The sequence below is a fragment of the Varanus komodoensis genome, unplaced genomic scaffold, assembly GCF_004798865.1.
Source record: "Varanus komodoensis strain SLA01 unplaced genomic scaffold, ASM479886v1 scaffold7_3, whole genome shotgun sequence".
In the NCBI taxonomy this organism is placed as follows: Eukaryota; Metazoa; Chordata; class Lepidosauria; order Squamata; family Varanidae; genus Varanus; species Varanus komodoensis.
The window spans coordinates 23,536,357-23,551,596 of record NW_025336480.1 but is presented as its reverse complement, the minus strand read 5'-3'; positions in this window follow the sequence as shown (position 1 = coordinate 23,551,596).

Sequence of the window (15,240 nt, the reverse complement as noted above, 5' to 3'; positions counted from 1 at the left end):
CTCAAGCACCACAATTCAAAGGCCTCAATCCTTTGGCGCTCAGCCTTCCTTATGGTCCAGCTTTCACAGCCATACATTGCAACTGGGAAAACCATAGCCTTGAGTATATGCACTTTTGTTGGCAGGGTGATGTCTCTGCTTTTTCGTATGCTGTTTAGATTTGCCATAGCTTTCCTCCCCAGGAGCAAGCGTCTTTTAATTTCTTGGCTGCAGTCCCCATCTGCGGTGATCTTGGAGCCCAAGAAAAAAAAATCTGTCACTACCTCCATTTCTTCCCCATCTATTTGCTAGGAAGTGAGAGGACCGAATGCCATGACCTTAGTTTTCTTAATGTTGAGTTTCAAGCCAACTTTTGCACTCTCTATATTTTAAATCTTTGCAGTATTCCAAGGTTGTATTTTCATTGCATTTCTTACATTTCTATACTCCTCAATAGCTAAAGCCCTCTGGCTGACTACAAAGATTAAAACCTTGAAAAATGCAAAATAAAATTATATAAAAACATATAAACAGATAAGGCGCAAAGAAACAAGCATATATAAACAGTTCTGAAGAATCAACAACAAGAAAAAACCAAGGCCTGATCAAGACAGCATTACATGCTGTCACGTATCTCAGAAATGGTCACACCACTTCAGAAGACAGACTTCTTATAAGCACAGGTCATTGGTGAGCTTCTGTCAATGCTACCTCTTGAATTTTCAGGGCACCTAAAAAAAACTTAGTAGGACCTCTTAACCTTGAAGATGTGTGGTGTGCAGACTGACCATACTCTTCCATTACCTTTGAATTTCTTCAAGAAGAAAGGCAACATGTAAAGGGACATTTCCAATCAGACAAACACAAAGTTCTTCACTTTTGAAATCTCTTTGAAAACTCAGACGAAATGGAGTGGCTTGAATACTAAGGCAAGATGTAGCACAGGCAGTAAAAGACTATGATCCAAAATCCAACCAAATCATATCAATCAGAATATGTGGAAAACCTCTCAACAGAACTTTCATTCGAGTCTATGCTCCAACAACAGATGCTAAAGAAGAAGAAATTGAAAACATTTGCACAGGTGTTCAAGAGGAAATTGATAATACACCAAGACAAGACATACTGGTAATCTTGGATGACTGGACTACAAAAGTAGAAAACCAAGCAGAATCAATTATTGTAAGAAAATTTGGGCTGGGGTAAGATGCAAAGCAGGAGAATGCCCAATAGAATTTTATGAAACCAACAGTCTACGAATACATACTTCAAGGAACCAACAAGATTACCGTAAGCATGGAATGCTAGCAGAAGGGCATGCTGTCTGACCAGGAAAAAGAAAGAGAAGATGGGAAGAATATATGGAACTGTGCAGAAAAGATGAAAGGATGACAGACTCCCTCAAACAGGACCCCTATGAGGAAGAGCCTGCAATATTAGAAAGCGAAGTGAAATCACTTGGAAGGATCAAAGCACCTGACATAGGTAAGGTACAAATAGAACTATTCCAATCTATGGAGACTGAATCTACCCTAATCCTAACAAGACTATGCCAACAAATATGGGAAACAAAATAATGACACTCAGACAGGAAACGTTCAATATACATTTTTGTACCCAAGAAAGGAGATGCAAAGCATTCCAGCAACCATAGGACCATTGCAATAATATCCCATGCAAGCAAAGTGATGCTCAAGGTATTGCAACAAAGAATATTAACCTACATGGAGTGAGAAATGGCTGACATTCAAGCTGGATTCCAAAATAGAAGAGGAACTAGAGATCACATCCCAAATTCTTTGTTGGAACACAGCAAAGAATTGCAGAAGAAGATCAGTCTGTGCTTTATAGACAACAGGAAAGCCTATGACTGTGTGGATCATCACATAGCTATGGATAGCCTTAAGAGAAATTGGGTTGCCTTAGCATTGATGCATAACCTGCATCGTGGACAGGAAGCTACTGTCAGGACAGAATATGGAGAAACATAATGGTCTCCCTTAGGCAAAGCTGTCAGACAAGGGTGCACTTTATCTCTCTCCTTTTGCAATCTGTACATAGAACTTATCATAAGGAAAGCTGGATTACGATCAGAGAAAGGTGTAAAAATTGAGAGAAGACACACCAATAATTTAAGACATACAGATGATACCACAGTACTGGCAGAAATCAGCAATGAAACAGCTTCTGATGAAACTAAAAGAAGAAAGTGGAAAACCGGGATTGCCGCTGAATATTAAGAAAACAAAAATCATGACTGCAGAAGAATTGCAGAACTCTTTAACAATGAAGAAATTCAAATTGTGCAATATTTTTACATATCTTGGCCAAATCATTAATTCAGCAGAGATTGTAGCCAAGAAATTAAAAGAAGACTGAGACTTGAAGGGGCAGCAATGAAGGAAGTAGAAGAGACCATCAAGTGTAAGGATGTTTGACTGGATACCGTGGCCAGGAGCATCCGTGCTTTTGTATGTATGTGCTCTATGCCTGGCTTTAAAAGCTGGAGATTGAAGAAAACCGACAGGAAGAACATGGATGCATTTGAAACTTGGTGCTGGGGGAGTGCTTTGCAAATACCCTGGCCTGAGAGAAAGATGAACTAGTGGGTCCTAGATCAAATTAAGCCAGCACTTTCCCTAGAATCAAAAATGACAAGGCTGAGTCTGCCATACTTTGGACACATCATGAGAAGACACAACTTCCTGGAGAAGACAATTATGCTACATAACGTTGCATGCAGAAAATGAAAGAGGAGACCAAATATGAGGTGGACTGACTGTGTAAAGAAGCCACAACTGAGAGCTGAGCCAGGCTGTCACAGATAGGACATTTTGGAGAGTTTGCCTACATAGGGTTGCCATGAGTTGAAGACAACTTGGCAGCACATAACAATAACAAGAAAGGGCAAAATGGGGGTCTTCCTATGTTGGGCTACTGGGCTCCTTGCTGCTTCTTTTGTTCTGGACCATGTCTGATCCTGCTGTCCTTTGGAACCAGTTCTGGCTTGTGCTCAGCTTGAGTTGCTTTTTCCTCTCTAAGTGAAATACGGATTCACAGACAGTGTCTTTGCATGGTGAATACCTTTGACCAGCACTTACTGTCAAAGGGAAAATAATGTTTCTTTTGCATTCCTTGTGTCATGCCTATTATTTCTCATTTATTGACAAAATGTTTCCTTACTAGCCCAGCAGTGTCAATTGTTGGGTAATTGACTGGGGAATTTTAAAAGATCTACTTGATAATGCCACCCAGTGATATGATTTATACAGAAACAACAGCATACATGGTGAATCCCGTGAAGTAGTATTTCATTATTAAACAGATTGCACATGTCACCTTCTTCTTGACTTTTTTCTACCACTGAGCCAGTGATTCAGGTTACACAGTATTTCCCTTTTGTGTTTGGTGCAATTCCTCATTCAAAGAGTTATCCCTTCGTCATGTGTCAATAACAATTTAAAGTAATAGAATACATACAGAGAGAATCGTGTTTCTTTTCCAATTATTTTCTCATTTTATCTCAGTTTCTTTTCTCCCTTTACCTATAGAATCCTGAAATGTGGGGAAAGAGAGGGAAAACAGTGTTTTAAAATATCAAACTTGGAAAACAAACAGACCCCCAATCAGAGCCTCATCTACATATGAGGCATAATCAGTTCCTCAGAATATTAGAGATGGGGCAGCAGAAGAGGTTGCCGTCAGCTGAGCTAAGGATGTCACTGACAGCGCAGTTGACACTTCACTGCCAGCTGTGATGGTGGAGAGCCCAGCCAAGCAAGTGGCAGGTGATGGGCTCATCACTGGCCTCCGTCCTCCTCCAAGCTCACCTAGAGCCAGACTGAGTGTGATGGCAAATGTGTAACAGTATCCCAAAGGGGAATGGTATACCTAGTTCCCCTAAGTAACATCGATTAGTCTTTATTCCACAATGCAGGTGCATAATATTCCATGTTTCCACCATTGGCAGCTCTTTCCAAGGTGTAGGAATGCACATTATCAGTAGAGATAAACTCTCCTGAATATTGCCAGGCAGTGGGTAGAGAGACTGAATATGTGGCTGCCCATTTTCTGTGGCAAATGACCATTATACTGTATTTCATTTAGACTTCACACATGGTATTTGCATTGTCTCTGTGATGGATGAAGCTTCTTGAGCCAAGAGTTTGCGTGAATGGTCCTTTTTTTTCTGCCCTTTCTAGACGATTCCCCTCAAAAGGAGTCAATATTACCAATCAATATTCCTTTACAAGCAAATAGAAAATAAAATCTGTGAACATCCACAACTGGGAGTCCAAATCCCATTTCTAACTGTGAATATATTATTCAGAAATAATGATGGTAATTGAAATTGAAGCTAAAGAATGTGTTCATGTTCAAATGCATGTGCTTCTTTCCTAGTACTCCCCTAATCTGTACTTCATCTATCAGCTCCTCCCTATTGGTCAAGACCAAGTCAAGGATGTTTCCCCCCCTTCGTCGCCTCTCGGACCCTCTGTGTGAAAAACCCTCCCTCTATAGCTTCTAGGAAGCGACGTGACCTGGCTGTCACCACTGAGTGAGTCTCCCAACTAATATCCGGGAAATTGAAATCTCCCATAATTACTGTGTCTCTCCCCTGAGATATCCTTAGAATCTGGCCTGTCAGGACATCATCCAGGGTCTCAAGTTGACCAGGAGGGCGATAACATACCCCCACTGTCAGGTCTCTTTCCCTGTCAAAACCCCTAAGTTTCACCCAGACTGCCTCTACCAAATCCCCATCTGTGCTACATTCTATCTCACTGCATCCTATCCCTTCCCTGACGTATAAAGCCACGCCCCCACCCCTCTTTCCCTTCCTGTTCTTTCTAAAAAGGTGATACCCTTCTGTGTTCACATTCCAGTCTTGCCTTTCATCCCACCAAGTTTCTGTGATTCCCACCAGGTCATACCCTCCTATTTCCTGGAGAGCTTCAAGCTCTTCCTGCTTATTACCCATGCTCCTAGCATTGGTGTACGTGCACCTCAACTCCTTCCCACCACTTCCTTTCCTTGGAGTTCCCAGCCTCCTCCTTCCTCGCATCCTCCCTGATACCTGGCCTCTCTCTGTAGGAGTCCTGTCAGTCCCTGCAGTACCTCTAAAACCATGCTTCCAGAATCCTGATCTTCTCCCCACACTTGTCCAGTGCAGACACGTTTCTGGGGGGCCTCAAACCCCCCCCTCTCAGTTTAAAATCTTCCAGACAAAGCTCGCTAGAGCATCTCCAAAGGACCTTTTCCCCATCCTCGTGAGGTGTAACCCGTCCCTTGCCAGAAGTCCATTGGCAAGAAAACGAGTGCCGTGGTCGAGGAACTTGAAGCGTTCCTTCTGGCACCACACCCTGAGCCAGTCGTTTACCTTGGAGAACCTCCTGTCCCTTCCTGGCCCAAATCCCCGGACCGGTAAGATTGACGAGAAGGCCACTTGGGCCTTTAGCTCCCTGAGTTTCTTCCCCAAGGCCTCAAAGTCCCTGGTGATCCCGACCACACCCTGCCTGGCCACGTCGTTTGTGCCCACATGGATCACCAGGAACGGCTGATGACCCCCAGAGCGAACAAGATGCTCCACTCTGTCCTTCACATGCCGGATGCATGCGCCTGGCATGCAGCAAACCTCCCTTGTCTCCAGGTTGGGGTGGCACACAGCCACCTCAGTGCCCCTCAGCAGGGAGTCCCCAACAACAATCACCTGCTGCCGTGTCTTCCAGGTGGTGGTGGCCGTGCCCTGGCCCTCGCCTCTCCTGCAGCGGCCCCCTTGCCGCTTGTCCCAGGCTGGGGGTCCTGCTGGTCTCCCGAGGCCTCATCAGCCTCAGCCGCCCCAAGTGGAGAGAACCTGTTTCCCAGCTCCAGATTGGTGCCAGGAGAAGGAGGAGGCCGTGCTGGCCTCCTCCTCCTGTGGGTGACATACCTCCATGTCTCCCCAGCTGCTCCTCCCATGGCCTCTCTCTCAACCCTCTGTCCAGAGGGGGGCTGCCCCCAGGGGGCCTGGAGAGCTCTCTCGGCCCTCAGGCACCTCATCTCCTCCTCTAGCAGGGTCACCAGCTTGACCAAGGGCAAGTGTATCCCTGCCTCTCCTGGGGGAGAAGGGCGAACATGTCGCAGCTCTCGCAGCGGACAGCAACACCCATGACTTCCACCAAGGCCATCTCCTGGTCTGCCATTAGGATCCCTTCTGAGACCTTACCTTGGTCCCCTGCCTTGTTTGTCCTGCAGTTCCTCTCACTCGCCCAGTTCTCCCAGACAAAACCCACTCACACAAACACAAGGATAAAATAAATTTATAAAATAAACTTAAATTTAAATTGGAGGAAAAACAAAGCAAAGCACAGCACAGCACCCAAAAATCAAAAACAAACGGAAGGAAGGAAGGAAGGAAGGAAGGAAGGAAGGAAGGAAGGAAGGAAGGATTGTATTGTACACACAATACAATCAATTCATTTAGGTTTTTGGCAGCATCTGGATTTGGAAAATACTTCTCTTTTTTCTTCCATGAACTTGCATTATTTCATTGGTTCCAACCACACTAAACCCTTTTTACTTCTGCTATGTTTCATGGCATAGGACCAAATCCATATTAACTCAAACCACTTAACTTAGAGCTACAATCAATTAGAAATATTAGTACATGGTTAAGTATGAGTGGCAGCTCTTAATGGAGTGATAAAGGGAAGCAACGGATATTGTGCAAATCTTGAGTACAATTCAAGAGAAACAACCTGAAATTACCATTCCTATTTATGTTCCAGCATCATCTTGGACTTCTTGGGAAAATCTGTGTGTGATTTCCTCCTTCAACTGTTATAGTGGAAAAAGCAGAGGTATCCAATGATATCATTAGTGCAACTGACATGCTAGCAGAAACTAGGTTTTGAACTAAGTGCAAGAGAGGAAGCCAGCTAAAGTTACATTGAGCAAGCATGGTTGTGCAAGCAGTTGTGCATTACACTTATGCGACCCACTGTGCAAAAGATTGCATGTTCCACTCATGCTCCCTGTTGTGAAATAGTTGGAGAACTGCATAATGGGAAACTGCTTGTGGAATAGAAAGATTCAGTGGAACTCCATAAGTTTGCAGAATGACATCATTAAATACAGTTCCTGAATGCTACTGGGAAACTCCCTTTCACAGTAAGCTGGAGAAACCGTTGTGAAGGCTGGGTAGGGCAAAACAAATAAGACTGTACCCAGATTTAAACCATATTAACCAGAGAGGACTTTCTGTATCAGACACATAGTGCTGAATAAAAGGTCTGGGTTATTTCATTATTGCAAGGAGTCTTCTAGCTGAAACAGGCATCAGAAATAGCAAATAGCATCCTAGAAACCTGTTGCATATGATGGGGCTGCTTTATGATTTTATAGCAATTTCCCATGAATAGAAAACAGCCATACTTAGCATACATATTTTTCAAGGGGCTAAGCAAATTGTCACTGATTAACGAATGGAAGTTCCAATTTTGTGCGTTTAGCATAGACACTTTGTCAATAAGAAAGCATAACAATTTTGCATGCAGCACTGCTTTTGAGAATTTGATGCAAAAAATTCTGATGTGCTAATGCTATGAATTTCCACTTGATCAACAGCTTGGTATTTTTGGGCACTGTCTACCTTGATAATGGATGGATGGATGGATAGATGACATGTCAGCAACAGGCAGCAGAAATGCAAATGGAGTATCTGCTTTACTATCTCTCTAATAAATGTAAATCAATGCCTATTTGATAGTGCTGTTTTTCAGCTGTGACCTGTGGTAAGAACTAAAAAGGAAAGTATTAAAAGGGGGAAAAAAACACTGACAGAAGTCTTTGATATTCAAAACGAAGAAGAAAAACTAAGTCTAGAAGATGCACTTTACAGGGCTGCTGTGCCTAATATTTATTTTATTATTTATTTATTTATTTATTTTGAAAATTTCTATGCCGCCCCATTCGCCGAAGCCTCAGGGCGGCTCACAAAACATCAATTAAAATATAATACTCTAAAAATATAATATGCTGGGACATATGTTGTCTGTTTTGGAAAGCTGCCGTTTTATTACCATCTATTAAAATTAATTTTAAGGTAAACCTTTGGAGAGATTTCTATTTCCCCTTTCTCCTCAGAAAGAAATAATTGGCATAAACTTGACATTTATATAATAGCAAGCTGTTTTTCTTTTAAAGAGTTGAAAGTATATTGCAGATACAATATCATCTGTTGAAGGTATCTGTCAACTGCACAGAGGAAGCTGAGAAGCTCAATTAGAGGAAGCACAAGATCACTTACTGAACAAGCGCAACTTCTGCAAGATGAAATGGCACTTTACTGAGCCAAATGTAACATCTCAGTGTTGCCAACTCTCATACTAACTGACATAATGGCCTTGTTTGGTCCTAACACTAAGCTATGGTTTAGAATTAATGAATGTGCCTGGGTGAATCTTGGATTCATCTGTTTCTCCTCTCCTCTCCTCCTCTGGTGTAGTTGCAAAGAGAGGATAGGAAATGTTCACTTCCAGCTTTAACTAACCCCAGTTTAGTTAAAACTGGATGTGAACATTTCCTAACCCCAGTTTAGTTAAAATGAATGAGCCCAGGCAAATGATAAGTTGGTTTAACTACCGTTTAGTGACACTGGCCAACTTCAAAGCATTATTCATGAAGTTAATTTGTTTCAATAAATCATAAGTTAGGAACTCCTTGCTCTAATATGAACTAGTCCTGAGGCCCTGTTTGCCCTTTGCTCTTTGGCAAACATGAAGGGAAGAATCACAGAAATTCGGGTGTCCATACACTCATCAACTTGGCCGATTCACATCACATGAATTCTGTGGCAACCATAACTGAATGTATGACATGTGTGTCCCACCCTTTCTCATATAATCTCAGCACTATGCAAAGAGTATTTTAGAGCAACATGATGAATGGAATGATTTTGTCAGCTCCAGCAATAAATGTATTTGTAGTACCCTTGCAACATCACTGCACTGCAATTCTAATGTTTTATGCAATGGCATTAGAATAGCAGGGCATGAATGGGAATGATCAAAGGTTCCCTTCGCATTGCACAAGGTAAGTGATTCTAGCCTCCTTCATTTTGAATGAAATACAGTGGTAGCCATCTTGGGATTTCTGACAGCGTTGAAAATCTTTCTGAGCAGCTCATTCTGATTTTTCTGATCACAAGGCAGATTATTTCTTGTAAAATGAGAAGGATGCATAGAAGTTGCTAGCTATACAGATGAACATTTGGTTTCCATAAGCCTATGCTAATGAGTTTTAACTGGATCTTTAAGTAAGTTCTCTAAATAGCCATATAGGAAGAAAGGAAATATTTAGAGTAATCCTTCTATGTGTGTTTTGATTATATCTTTACTGCTACTGCTAAGTAAGGTTGGCTGCCCTCAAAAACATTATTCCACAGAATGATAACTTTATATTGAATGACAAAACATTTGTGTGACGGTTCTGTGATTTTAATGCCTTATATAGTCTGTTCTCATAACCTTGGTATCACACACTTTATTTTTCCCTGATGATTTTCAATTACCAAGGCTGGAAAACATTAATTAATAACTTCTTATATGGTCACATTTCCAGATGTTCTTCATCAAATGCTACATGGAGGTCTGACAAGGCTAGCTATGAAGTATACATTAGAAGGGGATGGGAAGATGTTGACATAATGGAAATTTCTTGATAAACAATCATTCCATCATGGGAAGTGTAGTGTTACACCACCTGTCGAATGACTGAACAGTTTTGCTTGTGGGACATTATTGCCAGCCTTTAGATGAACCACAGCTCCTATCACCCACAACTAACATGGCTAATAGTCATAGTAGTGAGAGTTGCAGTCAGACATATCCAGCAAGCACCAGAATGGGGAAGATTGGATTACAGTCATACTAGAAATAAGATCAGGTTTGGCAGGCTTTGCCAGTTGAAGGTCAAGATGGTTTTCATCACCATCTTCACTGTCTAGAGGAGCCAGGACTTCACTGGGTCACGGAAAGATGGTGAGCATCAGGTGTGAAAACTGCAGTTGAATGGAGAACCAAGAACCAGAAGTTGGACATTAGAGCTAAATTCAAAAGCCATGATAAGTAGGAAGAATGAAGAACAAATGGGAAGGAAAAGCTGTGGGGTTTAAAAAAGTAGTCCAGGGCAAGCCAAAGCTGTACGCAACATGGTGAAATTTAAGCAGTGTGTAGATGTTTAAACAATGTGGAATGTGTGGAAGAACCCGCGGGCTTTGGTCTTGACCCCCAGATCAAGGCCTCATTTATGTATGTATGAAAATGAAGGACTCATGGGACCTTACAGAAGCAAGGGTGGGGTCGGAATTCCTGATTCCAATCTTTCTCTCTGCCTATTAATCTATACAAAGGAGTGTATCTGTTTAGGAATGGCATTTGATTTATATAGTATGATTTGTTGAGGATCAAGTTAGCATGGAACTCACTCCATATGCTATTCCTGAACCCCAGTTGCATGAGCAGGAGGTATCGTTCTCTCATTCTGTAGAAGAAGGACATTTCCATTGAACTGGAACAAGAATTGTCCCCCTTTATGAAACTGCATTATTTAGTAAATGATGTGTTATCAATCTGCTCTCCATAATATCTTCACCACGTTTCATTAATTTCAGGCTTAGAACCGATCATACTGTGAAAAGGCTTGCTGTGCATGCCTATTCATATGCTGTAAGGATGAGGTTCTGGAGCTACACTTCGGATCGGTTAGGGTCTGCTAATAACAGTATTTGCAATCCATTGCACAGCATCTAATGATGCATCACCCTGCCCAAAGCATCACTTTCTCAATTATGGATTTTGAAGGAATGGAGGAAACATAGATGTGCTGCATGATGCAGATTTTTCACTGGAGTTTTGAAATCATGACGGATCTAGGAAATGCTGTTCCATTTCCACCTCAGCTGTAGCAGCAAGGGACTTAGTCCTTCATTAGTCATCCCAGTGAGGTCCTGACACACTTTGGAAAACTCTGCTCATTCACCCTTTAAAAAATCGGCCACCCCACTCTTCTACCAAACCCCTTCAGCCCTTTATCATGAGATTTGATGGCCTCAGTGGGAGAAACACTGAAGGCTGAAACTGCAGGGTATGGTAACCTAATAGCATAGACACGAGGGTATAGCCTATTAGGAGTCTTATCCTAAAAGACAAAAGCCACCTGGTAGAGAAGAAGCAAAGTTCAGTGGGCCTTTGAAGAAAATGAATGACACTCTAATTTGGCTTAAGGGTGCATGTTAATTTCTATTCAGTAGATGTAACTCTCTCTCTCCGTCTCTCTCTCTCTCTCTCTCTCTCTCTCTCTCTCTCTCTCTCTCTGTGTGTGTGTGTGTGTGTGTGTGTGTGTGTGTGTAACTTTGGGAAGATGAACAATTTCCAACATTTTTTGTGTAATTGTTTACCTGTACTTAGGTCACATGGGACTTACAGAATTATCCACACAAACACACCGTTAATACATGCTGTGATAGAAATACCTTTAAAAATGCTTTTGGATGCAGGGACATCGAAACCAATGTTGCACAGACAATTGACAGTAAACAATAAATGCTAGCAGTTCAATCTTGTACTCAGAAGAAAGTACTACTGAATTTAGTGGAGCTTACTGGAGTGAGTCAAGCGGACTTATTTCTGAACTGACATGGAATTGATTGTGCTATAAATTCATCACATACTTTTTGGATTAGGAACGACTCTAAAATTATTAGTGTTGTATTTTAATTAGCTCTTTAGTAATTGCAAAGTATGCCGACAAGATTCATACAAAGCCTATTGAATTACTATTCCAGGCTGATGTTTCTTCCACCTCTTGTTTAGTACAGTTCACATTTTATAGCTCTTGTTCCTTTGCATTTCAGCATCAGTATAATGTGAATGAAATGTTGAACCAGTTCCATATTTTAATGGAAATTTGTAGCAACGTTGAAACTATAGTATAACTGATTTTTGTGAGCACGAACTTCCTGCAGAATTGCCATGAGGCTTCATATTACATCTGTGTTTCTGCATGTCAAAGATTAAAAGGGATGTTTGAGAGGGAAAGACTGAAAATATAATGTGCATTATACTTTCAAAACCTTATGATACCAGTATACAGCATTTTTGAAGGAAGTGCATCATGAATGCACTTTCATGCCCTGTAATGTGCTTTGATTTTGATCCTAGCAAACAAACAGAGCACTACGAATATTGACAGAAGTAGTCCTTCACATGAAAACGGAGCAACCAAAGCTACAACTTTTCCTCAGTTTGTGTAACAGCATTTTCAAACTACAGTTTACGATTGTTTAAGCCACTGGAAAATTGCAGGGCAATATTAGAAGGTTTAAGACTGGTGTATGTCTTCAGAAATGCAAGCTTGGGTCCCAAATTGCTTTGCAGGCGTTCCTGTAGGTACCTGAGCCCCATTGTCTGTACATTCTGGGCATGATCGATTGTTGATTGCTGTTTTCAAGCTAGCAAAAGCCATGTGCATCTATGGATCTCCTGACTTACATAATTCCTGTTTTGTAATATTGTTGTAGCAATCAAAGCCAAAGGAAAAGTGCCAAAAGAGCAACATCTCGACATGCATTTGGCAATGTTAGTGGAGTTGGTATACCATTCCTATGACATGCTTGGAATGGGGCATGCCAACAGCTACACTAGAGTAGTGTCACAGGTCATTCCATGATGCTGACATTGTGACACCTTAGAATCCTGACATACCAGCTCAGGATCGAGATAGAAAAATCAAGGAAGGGATGCTCCTGAATTACCTAATCAGACTTCCAGTGGTAGAACTCCCTCGTCTTGACCCTCCATTGACCCTGCTGCAGAGTTTTCTGAGAGTGGGTGCTAGGTTTCTAGCGAGCTCCTCTTTGCCCTGGATTTGCAGTCCAAATGTGTTGCTATGATAGCCACATCGATTTCTGAATGTATTGCAACATGTTTAATCTTTGCTGTGCTGATTAATTGAAGTCATAAGGCAGGATAAAAGAACCCAAAGTTAGCTCATTGAGTCTGAAAACTTGCTTAATTGTGTACTGCCATTGTACTCAATGGAGATTTACAATAAGCATGTAATGATAACTTAATGCAAGCTGATGACTGATCTCATCTGAAAAATGAGCTTGCTGTAAAGCTGCCTATCAGATAGTTTCCGAGTCCTATTCTTCACAAGCCCTTATTTAACACTGCAGTATTTGCATGCGCACCCTCTCTTCACGTTTGCCATTTGTCACTGAGATAGCAAATTACATTCATCAAAATCCATTCATTCTCTCGGTATCGCTGAATACAGGATTATCTTGGCTGTGTCAGCTGCCCCATGACTGGTAACGGTGAAAAATGGAGGTCGACATGCATCTTCAGGAGACAGTGGGTATCACGCTGGAAAGATTAATGGAGCTGATGTCATCATGTTTGTATGGCATAAAAATGAAGTTTGGAAACTGATGGATCTCTTGGTAACCATGAATGCATTTTAAGCTACTCCCCCACTGCCCCTTTACTGATGAGCTTTAGTGGCCCTCCAAAGAAATAGACTGAAATGTTTTATTAGATACAGAAAAGTTTGCTTTGGGCCCCCGGGCTGCTGAACAGCCTCTGCTAGTGACCTGGCAGAGATGTTTTCACATCTGTTGAGTGGAAGTTCCTCTGGCCATGTTGTCTCTTGCCTTATCTGCGGCCAGTGGTACTTGCAAGAGACTCAAAGAGGGATGATCTACTATTTGCATATCATATTCCAACAAATGAACAAAGGTCTAGATGGCTTTGCATGGGAAGGAGTGCAGTTTTTTATTTATGCCTGCCCTTGGGAGCAGGGGAGAAGAGAACTCTTAACCAGTGGCTGTTCCCAGACTTTCTGCAGCGAAGGGCATCGCGGTACTGTGTTAACTGTGGTGTATTAGCAACCACTCACCAACTTCCGAGTACTCAGAAATGTTTGTAGTCTCAAATAACTGAAAAGCTATTATGCTGACTCTCTTGACTTCACAGTTGTATAGCAATTTCTGAAAAGCTTTGTGGAGGGCTAGCCGAATGCAAGGATTCAAGTGCCTGTGTGTGACTAGCCTTTATTTTAAAAGGAAATATGGATGAGAGTGCTTTTCCGTATATCTATAGGTTATGCTTATAGTGCTCCTTTAGGTCAGGAAACAGCAGTGGAGCTGAGATGGATGATAAATATCTACTTATTCACTAAGATATATCAACTTGTAAGCTTATTCAAACAGGTCTCAGGCCTAGAAGGAGGGCTCCTCCCTCAAGGCAGAGCCCCTGCTTTGCATGCAAAAGGTCCCAGATTCAGTCACTGGCACCCCAGGCTTGGCTGAAGAAACTCCTGCCTGACACTCGGAAAAGCTGTGACCTGTCAGGTCTGTTTCAGAGCTGATAGATGGTATCCCGCAGAACCAAACAGCCCCTGCTTTCTAAGAAACTGCTCTACAAGTCTCTGCAGGGTTCTCTGAGGCCATTTTTCCCCCAGGCAAGAACAGTGGGTGTTGCTCTCAACCACTTCTTGACACCACCAAGGAAACTCACCTCGTTTTAGTGAACATTCCCCAAATGCACTATATTTGAGACAAGTTTGCACACAGTAACATAGTTTGTAAAACATGACAACCAGCCACCCAACAAATGACACAACCAAGCTGCTCTTGGGGTGGGCCTGGCTTCCACCCTTCCCACCATGATGCTGAAACATTTTTTACTCTTTAACACTTTCAAAAATCTGGGAATTGGAGATTCCGCCTAACAGCTGTCTTTCCCAATCTCCACTTCTGCAACTGTCCCTTCATAATGTCCCAGTGGTATCTTCTTGTTTAAGTTTGTGTTTTGTTCGATTGTGCCCACGTAAGAGCACATCCTTTTAGTTTTCACTTCAGTTAATGCAAATGTGCTCATTTACTGAAATGCTAATAGAGGGTTTCAGGTCTCGGGTGGGGCAATGTGCAGGTGGATGCCAGCTGCCAAGGAGCAGTAGCCGCCCACTAAGGACAGTGCAGAGGGGAGGCCTGGAAACTTTTCTTTCCACCCCGAGTTTCTCTTGACAGGTTGTACAAGATGAACCGGTCAACTTTTCCATTTTTTCTTTTCCACACTGACACTTAGCCCCTGGGCAAGCCATTGAGCAGGTCTAATCTTCATTGGGCTATTTCCTTACAAGAGTATGCATGTAATTCCTTTTGTGTATTTAAAAAAAGTTTATACTTTCCTTTAAAACTCAAGGTTCACCTGAATGTTC